The sequence below is a fragment of the Rhagoletis pomonella genome, unplaced genomic scaffold (assembly GCF_013731165.1).
Source record: "Rhagoletis pomonella isolate Grant_MI unplaced genomic scaffold, Rhpom_1.0 Rhpom_scaffold_00007, whole genome shotgun sequence".
Classification (NCBI taxonomy): domain Eukaryota; kingdom Metazoa; phylum Arthropoda; class Insecta; order Diptera; family Tephritidae; genus Rhagoletis; species Rhagoletis pomonella.
This window is the reverse complement of record NW_023458561.1, coordinates 46992245-47010984: the sequence shown is the minus strand read 5'-3', so window position 1 is coordinate 47010984 and position 18740 is coordinate 46992245. Positions and strand designations below refer to the sequence as shown.

General features: G+C 35.2%; 1 protein-coding gene across 1 annotated transcript in view; it reads left to right on the top strand.

Moving 5' to 3' along the window:
- The window catches only part of LOC118742924 (cyclic nucleotide-gated cation channel alpha-3), a gene marked incomplete at its 3' end in the record, with an annotated part of 412477 nt that overhangs the window by 19621 nt on the left and 374116 nt on the right, over window positions 1-18740 (top strand).

Here is an 18740-nt window from a genome sequence, read left to right as displayed (position 1 = left end):
TAGAGTTATTAATCCATAGAATTCCCTTTTATGGTAGACCCCATGATTTGCCAAATACCTGCTAACATTGCCAAAATGCCGTCAATGCTTTGGAAGTCTTGTGTTCCAAGTGAGATTTCCATTTTATTTTATTTTTTTTTTGAGAATTAACTTTGCATTTTAATGTCAGATAAAAAATGATGGCTTATTTATGCCAAATTGTACCCCATTGAGATTAATCTCGGCATACTCTTTTTGGAGATTAGCAGCACCATTTTTTCTGCAGCGCAAATACAGATCGACTAAGGTAACTAATTTTAATTAATGTTGCCTCTAATATAGGCGATAAGAGTCAAAAATAAATAATGAAGAAACAAAAGATCCAATAAGATTTCACATTGATTAAACTAAAGAATGCCAGAATGTGAGAAGATAAGCTTTAGTATCTATGTATGTATGTATGTATATTCTAATTTGCATAAACAATATAATGTTAAGAGTGCCAGTTTCGTAAAATAATGTCTAATTAACGTTAATGAAGAACTTAATAAATGCTTAGGAGCGCACACACGTACACAAGCGTAAATAACAGCACGCTTGTGCGAAAAGTTTTCTACGATGCTTTTTAAACGGTCAAATACACTTGATACTTGCGCTATTGCTGTGCGCTTTGTTCGTTGTTTGCGCCGTCGTTGGCACACTATTCTTATGCCATTTAATAAGCAAACTAATTAGATGTGTGGTAATGCTTGAATTCAAATATGCTTGACGAGAGTGGGTGTACTGATTGCATGTAATGTGATGGTATATGTAAAAGCAAGTGTTGGCGAGCGCACATAGCAGTGCCAAAGGTTATGGCTAAAGGTCATTATCATCATTGTAGTAAGTGTGGCTAACAAGCCAAATAGGAGACCGAACCAAACAATGAAAACAATGAAAAGAAGAAAAAGAAAAAAAAAACAGCAAAGTAGCACATACTTGACCATTCCCACACACACACACACACACACACACACACACACACACACAGGCACACTCGCATGCACACTTTCATACGCCCACACTCACGCCTGTCAACTTGCTGCAGCAGAGCTTATATAAAGCTTAAATTGATTGAAACGTTTGGTGCGACGAGTTCGAAAGCGCTGCTAACGTTCTACACGCTTGCATATATTTGCATATTTTTAATGCACGACACTTTGGCACTTTTATTGTGTTTGTAAAGTCAAGCTCGTGTAAGCTGATACCAACGTCAGTCAGTGCATATGTACATGCACGCGCAGATATCTGCATGCAAGGCGCAACCAAAACGAAAAAAAAAAACAAAAACAAAAAATGGCATTGTGTTGGAGGTTGCTGTAGCGCTTTAAGATGAATATTCGCTCGCTTGTAATTGCTTGCTTGCACCTGGGACAAGGTGGAATTTCACCCACACAAACGCTACTAACTCGCTACCAACACTAATACATACATATGTAGTACTTACATGCACGTGCAGCATTCTCACTCATCCATTTGCAATTGTTTGTTGCGCCCTGTTGCACTTATAAGGTATCCAAGGTGTGGTGTATGTGTGAGCTTGCGCGTGGGTCGGATTTGCATAGTGCACTCAGGTGTAAAGTAGAAAATTGTGATAATTGAAAAGGTCACCAGTGTAGGTACATATATGTGTGTGTGTGTGTGTGTGTGTGTACGGACTTGTGTATAGCCATTTCTGCATTGTGTTGATTGTAGTCGTGATATTAGGTATCTAAGGTGTGGTGCTTGGCGCAACTTGATGTGCTCCCGCTGCTGATTATACAAAAATGCGCAGAGTAGAAATTAAAAAGAAAATAGCGTAATACGCAAAATGCGCAAATTGAAATACATATTAAATTACTGTAACTTAACCTGAAATGACAACCATAATAAACTTACTTACAGACATGCGCGGGCTAATGCTTAGGGATTTCAATGCTATTGGCAGCGTTTATCGACGCAGTCAAATACAAAGAATTTGAAATGAAGCGAGCGAAGTAAAATTTTGTTGCATGAATGATATAAGGAAGAGAGAGATAGTATTGGATAGGAAAGCATAGGATAGGATATGAAAGGAACGGATAGGATAGAATAGGATAGGCTAGGATAGGGTAGAATAGGATAGGATGTAAGCGTAAGTATTTACCAAAAAATATTTCAACCAAGTTCCACTGTAAATATTTGATAAAATAAGAAGAACTACAGTCTATTATAGCGATGCCTTACACAATAAATGCATTACGTTAATGAAAATAAAATCGAATGAGGACTGCCGAAATCAGCTCAGAGAGCTGCTCAAGGCTGTGCGCGTAGATTAACTTAGACCTCAGTCTCGCCAAAGTTGGTCAGTTGGTCGGACCTCATGCGCCTTCAAACAGTTGCGGCGTGGATGCCAATCGGCTTTTAAAGGTAAGGAAGACGCGTATGAATTACTCGTACTTCCACTCGCAGGCAGACTTGCCCATTGTGAACGCCATCTATGAGTGCCCCGAGGAGATACATGCTTCAAATCGAAATTATTCCATATTATCAGTATAGTGTATATTAGCTCCGACACTTCTGCTATCTTCCCTCAACCGATTGAAAAGGCGTGATTCCAAATGCTTGAGATGCCTTGTCTTTAGAGCTGAGCATTGACATAGGAAGTGGTGAATGAATTCCTCTTCCTTCTTACCCCGCAAACTTCTGCTGGTGCTATAGCATTGTGTTGATACCGGTAAGAGCCTTTATTGATCTTGAGAACTCACTGTGTTGTATTCTTCAACCCTTCCTAGTAGATCAGAAATCGGTCGTAGTAGGGAGTTCTCCGCTTCACCAATTTGCATCTCCGAGCCAACCCATGAAAGAGAGGTTTTGACGTGACTCAGTGAGGCCAGCGATGCACGACATTTCCGACCTACCTTCGAGTTTACTTCCTTTCAATGCAACCGGGTTGTCAACGAATATAGTGGCGTTTCTTGACAGATACTTAATATTCCGTATGACACAAGCCGGCTTCTCTAAGACAAATATCTCCGCCTGAAAGACACTGCGGTTATTAAACAGGTCCTGCCGGTCTTTGGAGTATAGGTTCCTTTTTCTATCTTTAAGCCATTAGTGTAGATGAAAATACCACTGCAGTATAATCGGGGTTGAATGAACCCCGGCTTAGCTGAATTATTCGATCGAGTGAACACCAAATTTTTTTCGTTAAGTACTCTACAAGTAAAACATAATTTGTCTGTAAGAATAACAAAGAAATAATTATTAAAAAGCTATCGAATAGGCCGAATAAAACTCGAATTCCCTTGATAATACACTTGTTCTTAAAAAATTTTAGAGATAAATCCGGGAACGAAGTGTCTAAAAAGAAAAAAAGAAACAAACCCATGTTAAAGAGTTTTCTGGAAGAAATCCATTTTAAAGTAAAAATGTTCGAATTAAATATGATATGGGTATTTAGTGAACGCCTTTCCCACCTTGTCTAATTGCAAATCTATGCGAATTTTAAGACTAAAATCTCAGGATGACATGAGGTAATCAGTTCACAATTATCTAACCTCAAGACCGCTGCGTGCCTGTAATTGGTCTTATTCCCTAAGTAAATGGGCCCGTCTTGTGGTGCGCTGCTCTCTTCTTCCTTAATGACAGCTACCTCTGCCTGAAGCGCACTAAAGAGCTAGAATTTGAAGCTAATGAAGAGTTTACAACAGAAAACTCGGGAGCAAAAAAATACCGTCTGATTCATACATTCTAAGGATGTAGTAGTGAACGTAGTTTTCTCCAGCGAATTTCCTTCCCTTATGGTGGCTTATCTATGGGGCGATTGAGCCAGGAAGTAGCTTGTGGATAGAGACCTTTGTTTTTTTTAAAGGTTCCCCGATAAAAGAAAAGGGCAACTGACGCCTCCTTCACGCCAGCACGATTACACCAAAAAAATTATTATTAAATAACTGGTATATGGAAACCAGGCCGACGATAGGTGAACTCAGCGAATCCTGGTTCTTAAATGCAAGTCAATTAGCCTATTCAGTGTTTTTAGGGAAAACGAAAAGAGGTAGGTTTGATCGAGATTGAGCGTAACAAGCGTAGATGGGAGAAAGCTTCCAAATTTTTTTTGTAACTGACCAGGTATATAATGCCGTCGAATTCAGTGATTTGTAGACTGTGAAAGAGCAGCTATACCACATTGTCCAAGAGAAGAAGTTTAAGTCTAGAATAGTCTGTGGACAATTAGTCTGTGGACACTCTGAGGTTGTTGTTCTTCAAAAAGCAAGAAGTTTGGGTCCTTTTGGTATAGCAGATACGTTTGTCGTGGGAACGAGGTCAGACAGCTCAGCGACGTGAGTGGGGCTGCTTACTGGCCTTTTGCCCAAATTTGTACTACTCAGATATCTGTAAAGTACTAAAACGGTTAGCTTTATCTGGAGCCAACTCAAGATATGACAGTTTCTTGGAAATATGTTTTTTTTTTACATTCCTCAAATTCGTATTGCAAGAAACCAGGGAAAGATCAGGATCTTCTTCACGATGGAATTAACGTATAAATGCGAGTCCTAATAACGAGTCATTAGTTAATTAATTTTTATGTCACAAAATAAAAAATAAAGTTTGTTTAACAATACAACTATTTACTTATACATATATGTCCATATGCGTACAATTTCAAGTTCAAGCCATTCAGTCATACTACATATTTTTATATAGTACATTCATACCTCTATAAGTAGTAAGCCTTCAGTACCATATTTAGGGGCAGCATGCTTTTGAGCTTTTCTATTGTTCTTATGAACATGCATAAACAGTTAGGGAAAAGGGATAATTTGTGCAGCCAGTAAAGTTTAAGGGGTAAAGAAACAGTTGTAAAGTGATGTCAACGGCACTAGCTATGATGCCCTTGGTTACTACATTTACTATTTATGTCTGCAGGGTAAATATTTGTATTGAATTAGTGCGCTTCTGGCAAATTGAAAAACAGTTGTTTTCACTTTACTTGCAAGCAAGATATTCAACTAAGTACTATAATTTTTTCAGATATATGTACATATTTAATTTGCAAAATTAATGTGGGATTTTAAACTAATAAGCAACGACTGTCCCTAGCATCCCCTAGCATTAAAAATACCGAAGTAGTTCCGAAAATCTCGAAACAGTTCCGTGAATCCAGAAAATCCTAAAAGGCCCGAAAAGCTCGATATAGTTTCGGGAATCCCGAACAAGTCTCAAAAATACCGAAATAGTTCCGAAAATCCCAAAATAGTCCCTAAAACCCCGAAGAATTTGTTCTGAAAATTATGAAATAGTTTTAAAAATCCCAAATATTTAGTGCAGAATTCCCGAAATTCTTCATTTCCTTATTGAATATATAGCAAGTATTTAGTACTTATATAGCGACAACAAACTTGCAAGTTAAAAATATTTGTTGGATTAAGGCAAAGTACCATGCCTTAAAGAGGTGTCAACGTCACTAGTTTTGATGCCCTTGGTTGTTTCATTCACTCACTTCTGTTGTGTAAATATTTTTATAGAACTAGTGTGGTTTCGGAAAATTGGAAAATAGTTCAACAACCTCCTGCGTTCTGAAAATCAAGCTTTATATTTTCTGCGACTAGCTTTACAGTTGGGTGAATTAACATTTGGCATTGATATTTTGTATGTTTTAAAATATTGATTTAAGAATTAATTTATCGATGTAATTGATATCTCTGATCGTTATCTACTCGTATCTCGTGTTTTAGAATAACTTCGCATCATTTGCAAGAAAAAACCCAAAAGAAATATTAACCTCAACATTACACCGCCAAATACCACCCACGTGAAACCACTAAGTAAATAAATGGCGGTTGGCCAACCACAAGTTTCGATTTTACATCCAAAATTATCATTCACCGAAAATATCTTTGCCACATAGTGTATATATGTATGTATTTGCGCTTTTTTTTAAATATTAATTTTAATGCTCATTTATGTGCACAAATACATAAATACATACATATGTACATAGTGTATATGGACAGCTGATTGTTCAAATGTCAATACCGTGCGAGTCATTACTGCGCCAATTGCAAATTGTTTATTCATTTTATTCAAATTTGATACTTGTCTTAATTATTATTGAGCCTATAAAAATGGAAAATTATAGCTGCGGCAGTGTGCTGCCATCATACTAATTTATATATGTATGTACATTAAGCGGCATCACTTATATGAAAGAAAAAAAGTTGAGCGTATGTTTTATTTGAACACTTAAGTATGTATGTAAAATACTAAATGATTAATAATAAATAAAAAATAATAAATATTAAAGTAATAAAAATAATCCAAATTTTTTGCTGTAGCTTTATTTTTTTGTGTGTCCGATAAAAAAAAAAGTACATCTAAAGTTTAGTGTACAAATAAAACAGACACAAAACTAAACTTTTTTTGTGATCCACCCTAATGCACATACCCACATGCATATGTACATACTTTCGCATTGCAGTTTTATGATGATGAGGTGGGAAATGTGAATTATTAATAGTAACGTTAATGTTTAATTATAGAACAATCCAAACAAATAAAGAAATTAATGTCTCATTAAAGTAGAAAAAATATCGCTACCGTAAAATTTATGCTTAATATCAATTAATTGCAGGTAGTTTATGGCTCAACAGAACGTGTGATGAGCAAAAGCGGATGGTGATAGTGTGTATAAATTTGTATTATTCTTCTTGTATCTTTTTGGCTAGTCAAAACAAGCATTTTTTTGTTCACATTTTTCAAACTTCTGAAGTTATTTGCATGCAACCGAGACTTAAGCAGTTTGGTTTTTAAGACTTTTCTCTTTGTATAATTGTTTGTTCTGGCGAATCTAGAGTGTGACTTATTGGATTTTCACAGAACTTTCACGTAGAGATATATATATGTAAAGGAGCCCACAGAGAATGTAGCTGACGTAGAAAAATTGTATTTATACTTCGTTTTGTTAAATATTTAAAAAGAATATTAGTTAGGAGAATCTAAGTAGCACATATTTATACATACTAGTATCGCCCAGTTGTTGAAATTCGACATCTTTTTTCATACACTTTTGAATTTTACCAGTCACCAATACTAAATCCTTTATGCGAATTACTATTTTCAAGTGCACCAGCATAATTTATAGCGAATTTACAGGAAAACTTAAAATCGAATTGTGAACGTTAATACCGGATTGATTAATGCTAATTCTACCAAGCCTCCTCATCAGAAGCTTTTGAAAATAGACCGAAAAAGGAACCTCGATTTTCATTTATAAAAAATATGCATATGTATTTGTATGTATAGATGAGATGTTCATCACTGACTAATATGTCAAACAATTCAAACTGTAAATAAGTCCGCAAGTACGGTATTGACAACATATGTTGCTGTGTCAAATTTCAGGACGTCAGCATAAGCGGTTCCAGAGATAAGCGATATGAGAATTTCAGTTTCTATGGGCGGTGCCACGCCCACTTTCCCAGTACCTACCATTTTTCACCGTAAGTAGGGTATTTACATTCTATGCATCTGTGCTTAGTTTCAGTTCCACAGCATAATTCGTTTTAAAGATATAGTAGTTTTCACATTTTAGCCTATAAGTCAGATGCCACGCCCCCTATATATCGGGATTAACATTTCTGGATTAGAGGAAGTTATATCCCTTAAATCGGTGTATGTTTTATTGAAATCAAGCGAACGGTGCCTTCACAAAAGGGATTGCAAAATTTTCTTGTGGCGTATTTATATATAGATGTTCACTAGACATACATATGTATGATTTTTTGTTGTAACTAAATATAAGTACATACATAACTATGAGGAGAGGATTTGGAATAAGACTTCCATATTATGATCCAGTTTTTTTATTTTTTTTTTTTCATTTCAATTTCATATATTTCAGTAGAGCCAATTAACGATTATGTGTTTCGTAATTTAGCAATAATATGTCTTGGAACGTAATTAATCCGCTATAGGGAAAATTTGTAAGCTTTCAAGTTATGAAATTTCAGTAGTGAGGGTTGCCTGCTTCGGTTTAGTGGAAAATGGCAAAACTGCGCCCTTGTCGGTTTGGTCACAACTAAGCATATGTTGATTTGCCACAGAAAAATATGGTTATTTATAAACGTAATCCGCTATATAACTCAGAAACATGAAATTTGGAATTTTAATATGTGGCACTAAAAAGTGTATACATGCTCGCTCATGAAGAAGGAAATAATTTTAAAAACTTATTTTAATTACGAATTTAGTAAAAAACAGGGTACCGATTTTTTTTGTATGGAGAGTGATCCACCCTAATATATAGAATACATTTCAAGTCAATAGAATAAAAAAATAAACATTTTAGAAACTAATTCTTGCGAACAATCATAATTGGTTCACATGGAATTTTCCAGATACTTTAGACGTTTGGCGAGCAATACTTCGTATCCGCCAAACACAATGAAGTAGCATGGATAAAAATTGATTTTTGATTACCCTGTCACAATGCTTGACGAAATCAAAAATCGTATGGTGAATAATTAAAGTAGGGGCTCATATTTAGTGAGTTCAGTTAGAAAACCATTTAAAAAATTTGAAGAAAATACGTTTCTTTGATCTTTTGTGATACGTGGTATTGCATTTGGCGTATGCGAGGTATAACGCGACAAGCGACGATAAGTATGTTTTTCTTTTCCAGTGGATTTTCGTTTTCTGGTTTTTCATCATTTAATTAAAAAATCATATGCCTAGTGTAGACATCTTCTGGTACCACAGAAGATACGCTGACAATGTCAGCCTTCACATGGCAAATGCCCATTCTCTGCCCTGTGAAGCTTTGTCAGGGGAGATGGTTGCCCTGAAAATCAGATGGCTGTTTAAAACGACAATTTTATGAAATGCGTCAGCTAGACAAGGACAAGAAGGCAAAAGCATGTCTTTTTACAGGGTTGACTGTAACATCGAACACATTTTGCATCAGGGAAGAGCAACATTTTTTGGAAGAAACGAAATCACCATTACCTTCTGGACATGTCTCGTATTTAGATATAAATTTCTTTATGGAGAAGAAATGGACAGTTTGGGTGTCTCTACTAAGAGTTTTGTCTAGATGGAAGATCCGACTCAAGTTAGTTAGGTGACTTCATTAAACAGGGGGGGAAAAAATTCTAATAACTTAATTCGATTTTACTTTGAAAAGAAGAAGGTTTACTACTCATAGGAAGTGAAAAATGAACGAAACGAGAAGTCTTTCTTAATTTTCAACTAACTTAAGAATAATGCTATCAATAAGAACTTTTACTTTTCACTCACATAACTCCGCCTTAGCACATACATACATACAATGTTTTGCATTTTGGAAGCGTAATTTTTTCTCTGCAGCTGCTCCCAACTTTTCGGTTAAAGTATGCACCCTAATTTGAATAGTAATCAATCATGTAATACACTAATTCAACATCTACAGTATTTATTTGTAAAACAGTTGCGATTATATTCAAAATAGATAAAATAAATACAAATATTTGTACCAGTTTTTTTCACGGGTAACGAACGGTACCTTCGTCATAAAAATATGCGAATGAAAAATAAATAAATAAATAAAAAAAAATGCCAATATTCACGGAAGTTATATGCGGAAATACGCTTAAATGAATATGTATACATATGTTATGCTTAAGTGAAATGAAAAATGTATGCATAAATGTATGCATTTGTTTGAGTTATCGGCACATAACACTCATACGACACGTTGTACTCGTTTCTGCTTCGCTGAGTTTCGAGGTAGGCGTTTGGCAGTATTTGGTTTTCATACATACATACATATGTATGTGTATGTTTGTATATACATATGTGTTTATAAAATATGTATGTATTCATGCATGTACATATATATATATATATATGTGCGGGTGTGTTTCTTGCGGACTTGGAAACAAATACTGCCAACACCATCTGCCACCCTGCATTCAAAAATGCGTTAATAATCCGTGTGTACGTACTTACCATATGTACATACATAATATATAGACTATGTATGTAGCTATACAATATAGGCAACACAAATTTAAATCAACAAGTTCACTTCAAACCTGCATGAAAGTTATATGGGTTATATGTATGTACACATGTATTGGGAGTTGTAACATTTAAAATGGATCTGTGCATGAACGATTGTCCTGCCTGCGCCTGTGTATTTAAATTGAAAGTATAGTTTGACATTGAAAATAATTTTAGAACATTTTAAAATAGGTAACTTATATGTAAACAAATTAATTAAGTAGAGTTATTTTCCTTGAAAGAATGTATAAACTGCGAATGAGCATTAAATTATCACTAATGATGCTGGCGACTGCATAAAAAATATTTGGTATATTTTTCTAAGTGCTTGGTCAAGCTTTTCCTCTAATAAATATGCGTCTAGGTGTCAAATGACTAAGGCTGCTTTTCATTGAAGAGCTGCTGGCCATTGTCAAATGAGGCCGCAACTTGGTGTAGCTCAGAAAAGTAAAAATAAATATATATCGACACCTGTTTGGAAGATCGAACTATCTCGGCAGCCAGTTCGAAAATGCCCTATCTCAGAAAACTTTTCAAGAACGCCCTCTTTCAGAATTTTATTGAAGGATACCTCACTTAAAAATGTGCTGATACAGGCCCTTATTCAACCAAATTCCGAGCTAGGGTGTTTTTCAATAAATTTCTAGATGACGCATATAGTATATTTAACACAGGTAGAATATTAGACTGTGACGACACCGAACGACATGCTAAAAAAAATTGTTCCATCATAATAAAAAATTTGGTAACCGCAATGTTAAGTTTTCATCAAGGGCATTTAAGCAAAGAAATTTGATATCTTTATAATTCTTTTTTAACTTTTTATTATGTTTAACGTTTGTTTGAATATTTTTCGTTTCGAAAACCTTTCAAAATTTTTTTTTCAACTCAAAACCCTCAATATAAAAATTTTTATCAGTGGCAACCCTTTTGAAAAATATCTGCATCGATGAGTTCTTGAACAATTCGTTTGATAACAAATTGTAAGTTGTTTCTTCATACTAATGAAGCCTTTCCTTTGGAACCCACCTAATAATATTTCATTTAATTTGAAATTTTCAGTTAATTCTTAACTTCTTAGATTGGTAAAAACAATATTGAAAAATATTTCTAAGTCAAAGATTTTATGAAGACCTTTCGCTTGATAGCGAAGACATAATATTTCATTTATTTTATCAATTTAATTTAATTAAATTTTTCAAACATGTGGCAACCCTCTATAAAAATATCAAAAATTAAGTTTTTTTAAACCGCTAGACATCGCTATTGCAACTTTTCATTTTCCTTATTGATTCAATTCAATTATATTTTCCAACCAAGTGGCAACCGTCTTATAAAATATTTTTCAAATATAACGATAGCCGTAGGTAAATCAAGCGGGCAGAGCCCGAAAAGTACCTATTTTATGCAACCGTGATTTCATTCTTAGTCCCTGAGTTTTATTAAGGGGACTTAATTTTTTTAGGGATATTTAAAAACCTTTGGTTAAGTAGCAAATATGGCTGTACAAAATGTAATACTAAGCGGCTTACCTTGAGTACATAGACATTGATACGTACATATGTATGTGTATATACATATGCCAAATTGATATTTAAATTATATGTATGTATGTATAGCAAACCTAGTATCACATGCGACAGCAGACAATCAAGGGGGGCCTTTCATTGCAAGCTAGTATCAATAGCAGGTGCCTCAGGCGTATACATACACAACTGCAACATGTTATATGCTATTTCATATTGTGTATGATTATGTACTTTGTACGTTTATTATGTAGATGAAAATATCGTTATCTCGTACATTTGCAAATGCTTTCAGGCTATAGATATCCGAGAGCTCGTGCAACATATATTTATGCACACAAGCATATCTACTACATAGTATTTATTTCACTAATCTACATAAATTAATGTTGATCTTATCGTCCGCTGTTTTTCGCAATAAACATATCTAAAATGCCTTTTCTTTAACATTTTTCTTTATTTATTTCTTTATCCAACTCTCCGTCAGTTATAATCGCTCATCTCTAGCCTCGAGCTACACTTTCTTTAAAATTAATATTTTTTTGGGTACAGTTTTTTTTTTGATATTTGCGCTTTTCTTAAGACATGACTTTCATTTTATTTATATTAAAATATTTCATCAGTCTACTTCATTTCTATTGTATGCAATAATATGGCATCTTCAAAGTATGTAGGTAGTCATTATTCCATTTCGATAATCTGCTCGTTCGCTTCAACATTGCTGCTCTTTTAAAAGTATTTTTTTTTTGTTTGCTTTTTTGTTGGACTAATCTGCGATTTTGTATTTATATTTGGGCATTAGTATAAAAGTACTTACATGTATATTCATATACATATATAAATGTAATCAAAAGGAATTTACTTGTCTATCTGTTCCACACTGTTGCAACAGCAACATCCTTAGAGCGAATCATCATCTTTCTCGACTTTTCATACTTTAGTTTTGCTTCCGTACTGTGCTTATCTTTTGATATTCATAATCTGATATATTATTAAGTAAAAATGCTGTGCATTATTTGTGTATATGAATATTACATTTGGTTTATGCATACCAATACATACATATATATTTACATATAAATACATCAAAGATTCAAGCAAAAACTAGGTAAAATAAAATAAAACAAATTGAAACAAGTGCATCTAAGGTGAAACTTGTTCATATCGCCCGTATAGGTCAGCACATTACATGAGTATTGTGTATGCATATTAATGGACAATTATCTTAATGGTAATCGTGTTAATTTCAATCTCATTTAATATGAGCCTTTTCAATCTTAACTTTGATCTTGCTCTTTATCTTAAGCCTTATCTTAATCTTAACCTTAATCGTTGTATTGATCTTTATCCTAGTCTTGATCCGTATCTTAATCTTAATCTTAATCTTAATCGTAGCATTATTTTTAAGCTTAATCTTAATTTTGAACTTAATCTTGATCTTAATCTTCATCCTAGTTTTAATCTTAATCTTGACCTTAACCACATTCTTAACCTTAATCTGAATCCTAATCTTAATCTTATTCTTACCCTTAATAGTAATCTTAATATTAATCATAATTAGAAGTCAAAGCTACACATGTGGAGTAGTAGCATCTAGTCTACGTTACCGGAACGAGTCATATTTATTTGTGACCAAGGACTACCACTGTGGGAGAATTTTTAAAAGTTATTGGGAATATCTTCCACAGTTCAGCAACGGTTGCCCCAAGTGAACCTCTTATCTGAATAACCTATGATGTTTGTAGAAATATTTCATTTTCCTTGTACGTGTTTGTGAGCATCCATAGTTGTCCATCGAGAGTTTTACTCTGATTTAATATCGATATCATATTTGACGATTTTTCACCCTGTAGCAACATGCTTACATGAATATGTTTGTCTACAAGCGCTTATTAGACCGTACAAGAAAAATAAGTCCGTCGTACACCCCTGAGGCTAAAGTATTTTTGCAAGGTAGGTAATTTCGAAAAGAAATTTTATTTTTTTGCCGAACGTAGGGGTCGCCTTTTTACATTTTTCGTCATATCGTCGACATTTACTGTGCGATTTTTAAGTGTATATATCTATGTTCTTGGCACGAGGAAACCATTTTTTTTTTTAATTTATTGCCAAATGTCTGTGGCAACGGTAAATGTAAACAATTTTCGAAATTTCCTTGCCAAAAGGCTCTGGGGTGTAAGGCGAACTTTTTTCTTTGCCTGGTGGTATGGCCTAATGCAAATACTTACTTATGTACATATATATGTACAAGTAAGTATCTATGTATGTAAATTTATTTCAAAATGTAGCATAACATTCTTGTAAATTCAATTGCACTGCTGCACCCTTTTACTTCCCTCTTCCCGCCATTCTCACATTTTTTTCCAAAATAATTTCCCTTTTTTTCGTTTCCTTCACCCTTGCTCTAACTTTTTTTCCGTGCATTGACATTTTATTTATTATTGCCGTTATCGTTGCGCTCTTCGCTGTTGCTTTAAAATCATTTTTGCCATTGTCTTCTATAACTCCCATTGTATTGTTCACTTTGAATGTGTGTGCGCTATTACCCTGTGGGAAAATCTCTAGTTCTGAACTGGTGCGCTTCTAGTTCATTTAGACCCAGTACTGGTTCGCGATAAATCTCTTTTGCATGCAAGCAACTGGCGAATTTAACATGGCGATGTCCTAGGAAGTGTCAATTGCCCCCCGCTGCATCCCTTTTTCGATAGTTCCGAACTAGTCCTAAATTCTATAGTTCCGAACCAGTTCTAAAATCGACAGACGAAAGAAAAAAGTATAATGATTTTTCAATCTTTTCGGTTCTTCCATGTGCGATTTTACATTATTTTCAAAGAAACGTTTTTTCAATTTGAAATTAAATTTGTTGAAATGTACGTTTACATACCTTGCTGTAGCTGACTTTGCGGAGGTGCTCGCTGTTATTGGTTAGATTCCATACGGCCCCAAGATGTTAATATGTTAACACAAAGCTTTGTTTTGTAATACCAAACTATGAAATAGCATTTGCGAAGCACAGAATAGAAGCGTATTTGAACGAAAAAGCCGCCGAACACATATCTATGTAAAGTAAACAAGCCTCCCGCTGCATCCCTTATTCGATAGTTCCGAAATAGTTCTAAATTCGACAAATGGGATCTAGTTCGTTCTGCATCCCTTTTTCTTTAGTTCCGAACCAATTCTAAATTCGTCACTTTAGATATAGATTTGTAGTGAAAAAAACTGAAAAAATTAGTTTCTTAAAAGTACCACTTTTCGCCGATTTTGGACTGGTGGGGATCTAGTTCCTATGGGACTAGTTCCTTTTCGGCGATAAAGACCTAGTACGGAACTAGAAATTTGATTCACTAGTCCGCGGTTTCCCTGCAGGGTATATTCATATACATACATACATAAATATATATGTACATATTTGTATGTATATGTATTGTTGACTCAGCGAATGACATTTTCCCTCTCTGGTAGCTGGGCTTATTCGTTCACAATGAAATTTTGATACCCAGCATGTCATGTGTGCATATCTTTGTTTGACTGTTCACTGTTCTCGTCTACTTGCCGCTGACTGATGCCATTGTTGCATTCCTGTATGTACGTAGATATTTGTTTTGTAATATTTGAATACTACACTACATTTTGTGTTTGTATGATTTTCGTTATTCACAATTTTTTTTTGTAATATTTTAAGCATTTCAATTTTGCCATTTTATTATGACATAAATCAAGTATGCATTTAATTTTGTTATTAATTTTTCAAGTGTACGTGAGTTAAGTTGACTGCTTTGACATCTTATGCTTGATCAAAATATTATTTTTCTTTTTAAATTTGTGGATATGTCTTAAAGCGTTAGTTTTTGCTTTTGCTAGTCAAGTTGAGGACTTAATTAATGAAATATGTGTCTCTTTTTCTTCTCGTCGCTGTAATCAATTGTTGTTATAAGTAGCATCAGAGCAGCTAATTTGGGCAGCTCTTCTTATCTTCTCTAGCATGAGATTAAAGATGGCACGACACATGACAGGAAGTCGCAAAGTCTGATCCTTTGTTTGACGAAGCTGGTCGTATTGCTCTACGTCATTTTACACAGTCGTACCAGTTTCAGATGGATCAGATCAGATCAGATAGATTATCGATTCTTTTTTTTTTGTGGGTATTTTCCAAGATTTGGTACCTGGTCCAAAGTTCTCCCTGTAAGGCCCAATTAGTTCGTTGACGGTGCCGCCGCGCCGGAATAGCTCAGTTCAAAGACCGTCAGCTCCAGCAGCTTTGTGGGTTCGCAGCAGCGAAATTAAAATTCCTACCTCTTTATAGTGGAACATCGACTCGATCGTCTTAGCACGGAGGTGACTGGGGCGTCGGTATTTTCCCAGAATATCTGCTTTATGCAACCCTGCTTAAGGAGTCTGACCATGTTGGATTAAATTAGATTTAGATTAAGAGGAGGGTGTCAGTCAATACATTTAGAATTTGGTTACAGGCCTTCTGGGATCCGTGCCTTCGCAGGTATACACAATGTATTCTGGCGGTTTCCCTTACTACGTAATAACCTACGCTGGTCATAGTAAATAAAACCCAGGTTTGACAAACGCTTCATTACCCTGCAGTGGCCAATAAGAAATCCTCTAACAATTCTAACTTCGTGCCTGCTAAGGTGAGAAAAATGTTTCGGTTCTAACTGTTTATATTTCTGGAATGAAGCACTTAGTTTATTTGTTACCTTCTATACATGTCCAGTAATCCTGCGCTGCCTTCTTTATTCAAATAAAATAATTCCACTTGACGGAGCTGCCTAATAGGTTCTGGCGAATATAAGTCCCTGTGCAGATCTGTTTCTGACAGGCCGAGAATATGTGTAAATTAATCATTCATAAAAGTTAACAGAAATCCCACACCAGCTTTGAGGTAACCTTTTTTGCCTTCAGTGCGTGAATAATAGTAATTGGGGAGGAGTATCTAGCCTAAAATCTTAGAACCACCGACCTTTGGCAGTCATGGGCAATGGTGCTATACCCACCCACCAAACTATTGACGCACAATCCAAAGTTGATCTTATGATCATCCTACATATGAAGCCAATCTATTAATATTAGGCTCAGATCCTAGGACCGAGCAACCTTACTAAGTTCTAAGGTGCTTCTAATCCTGGAAATATTTAGATATTTCACCGCGCGGATATTTTAAAACAATACCTATCTAAGGCTAAGTGGACATTTGGAGTTAGAGCACCAAGTTAATGGGCTGAATGATATTATTACAGGCGGATTCTTGCTCTAACTGCCCCGTAACTCATGCAAAGGGGAAGTCCAAAACTACTTGGTTGTCTCGGGAACTCTCAGCACACATAAAAAGGTATGTATATATTTACGCTCTTCAACAAAACCAAGCGCGCGGGCTGCTGAGATGGACACTCACCCAGAATAACAAGGTATAATATAAAGGCAATGTTGAAAGCGCTTTGTTCTTTAGTGGATAGATCCCTCTAGCCATTTTTTCCAGGGATAATATATACTCAAATAAAAGGCAGTCGATTTTCAAAAGAAATTAACTATAAACCCCGCCTGAAATTCCCAATCCACAGTAACTGGAATAAGGAAAATTTCGAGTTCTTGCAGGGCTTAGCTGTCTTTACGGATGGAACGTGGAGTTGGTACAGAGGTTTTCACTGAGCAAAATAACCTAAAGTTATCCTTTTCCAGGCCGAAACGTTTGCTATTAAGGAGGCAGTAAGGTATATCAAAGAGAATGTACTCGCGAGAACGCAGGTGAACATCTTCTCGAATAGCCAAGCGGCTATTCAGGCACTTTTTCTACCTCTGCTAGATCTCGACTAGTGGATGAATGTAGGAGAGAGCTGGCCGGTATTTCTGATCAATACGAAATTACTGTAGTATGGGTCCCGAGGCATCTACGCAAACGAGGCAGCGGGCGAGCAAGGAACGGCTCCGCACTGAATGTCTCCCACGCGGTGGACATGGTCGCCTCGCTCAGGGAGATTAAGGCAAAAATTAATATTATTAAATCTATTAAATTGATCACTGTCGATTTTGCGGCTTGTTTCACCAACCACTCTGTGCTATAACTTATGTGGCTTAAACGAAATTGAATTTGCCACAAAACTCAAACGTAACGCTGTTAAATATATACATATTATAATTTTTTTGTTGCCAAAGCTATTGCGTAACAACATTTTGTTATAAATTTTGTGGACTCCTGCCGGTCCTTTTATAGATTTAATTTCGTTTGGCAACACAAAAAGTGTCAAAAACAATGGCATTTTGGTAAACAACCATAAAAAATAAGTATAAAATATAATTCCATAGGTATGCAAGTATGTATGTATACTAGGGCGGTCCAAAAATGCATGTGAAAAAGTAAAGTCAGAATTTTTATGCTCTCACCCCCTAGGATTATTCTATATCGTAAAAAATATACCCTTCTTTTTTACATTGAAATCAAAAAATGTTTAGAGGTCTCTCAAAGCGCCCAAAGTTTTCCATGTATTTTATATGGAGAAAAAACAAATGTTTTCGTAGAAATGCTATAGAATGGTTAAAACTCAATATTTTTCTATCAGAAAACTCTGTTTATCTGTAGGAGATTCCCAGTAATAATACCCAGTTGTTTATTTAACAATTTTTTCATCGCAACTATAATTTATAGGTCCACCAAAAACTCACAAAAACCTCACAAAAAATGCAATAAAAAATCGTTAGTATTAAAAAATGGTTAAATACACAAACTTTGAGGGCTATGAGCGACCTCTAAATATTATTTGATTTCAAAATATAAAATAGGGGTATACTTTTTCGACATAGAAAATTCCTAGGGGGTGAGAGCATTACAATTCCGACTTTACTGTTTTTGTACCACCCAAATGTACACACGTAAAGGCATCTTTATGGAGGGAAATGTGCTGAAAAATGCCCGCACATTAGTTTAGTTTGGGGACGTCACAAAAGAATGTAAATGTGATTGTATGTATCAGTATGTGCATAAATATACAGGGTGGTCAATATATGTATAGTGGTGTTTTTTCATGTATTAGTTCAGTTCAGTGACAGTTCTTTCCTGTTGGAAATTTTTACAGAAAGTCAATATCATATCTTCTCGGATCGAAATAATGCAACCTTTTTCTCAAAGCCAATGTTGTGTGAAATGTTGTAAAACCCATCTTTTCTGACGAAGCGCATTTCCATATCCGGGGG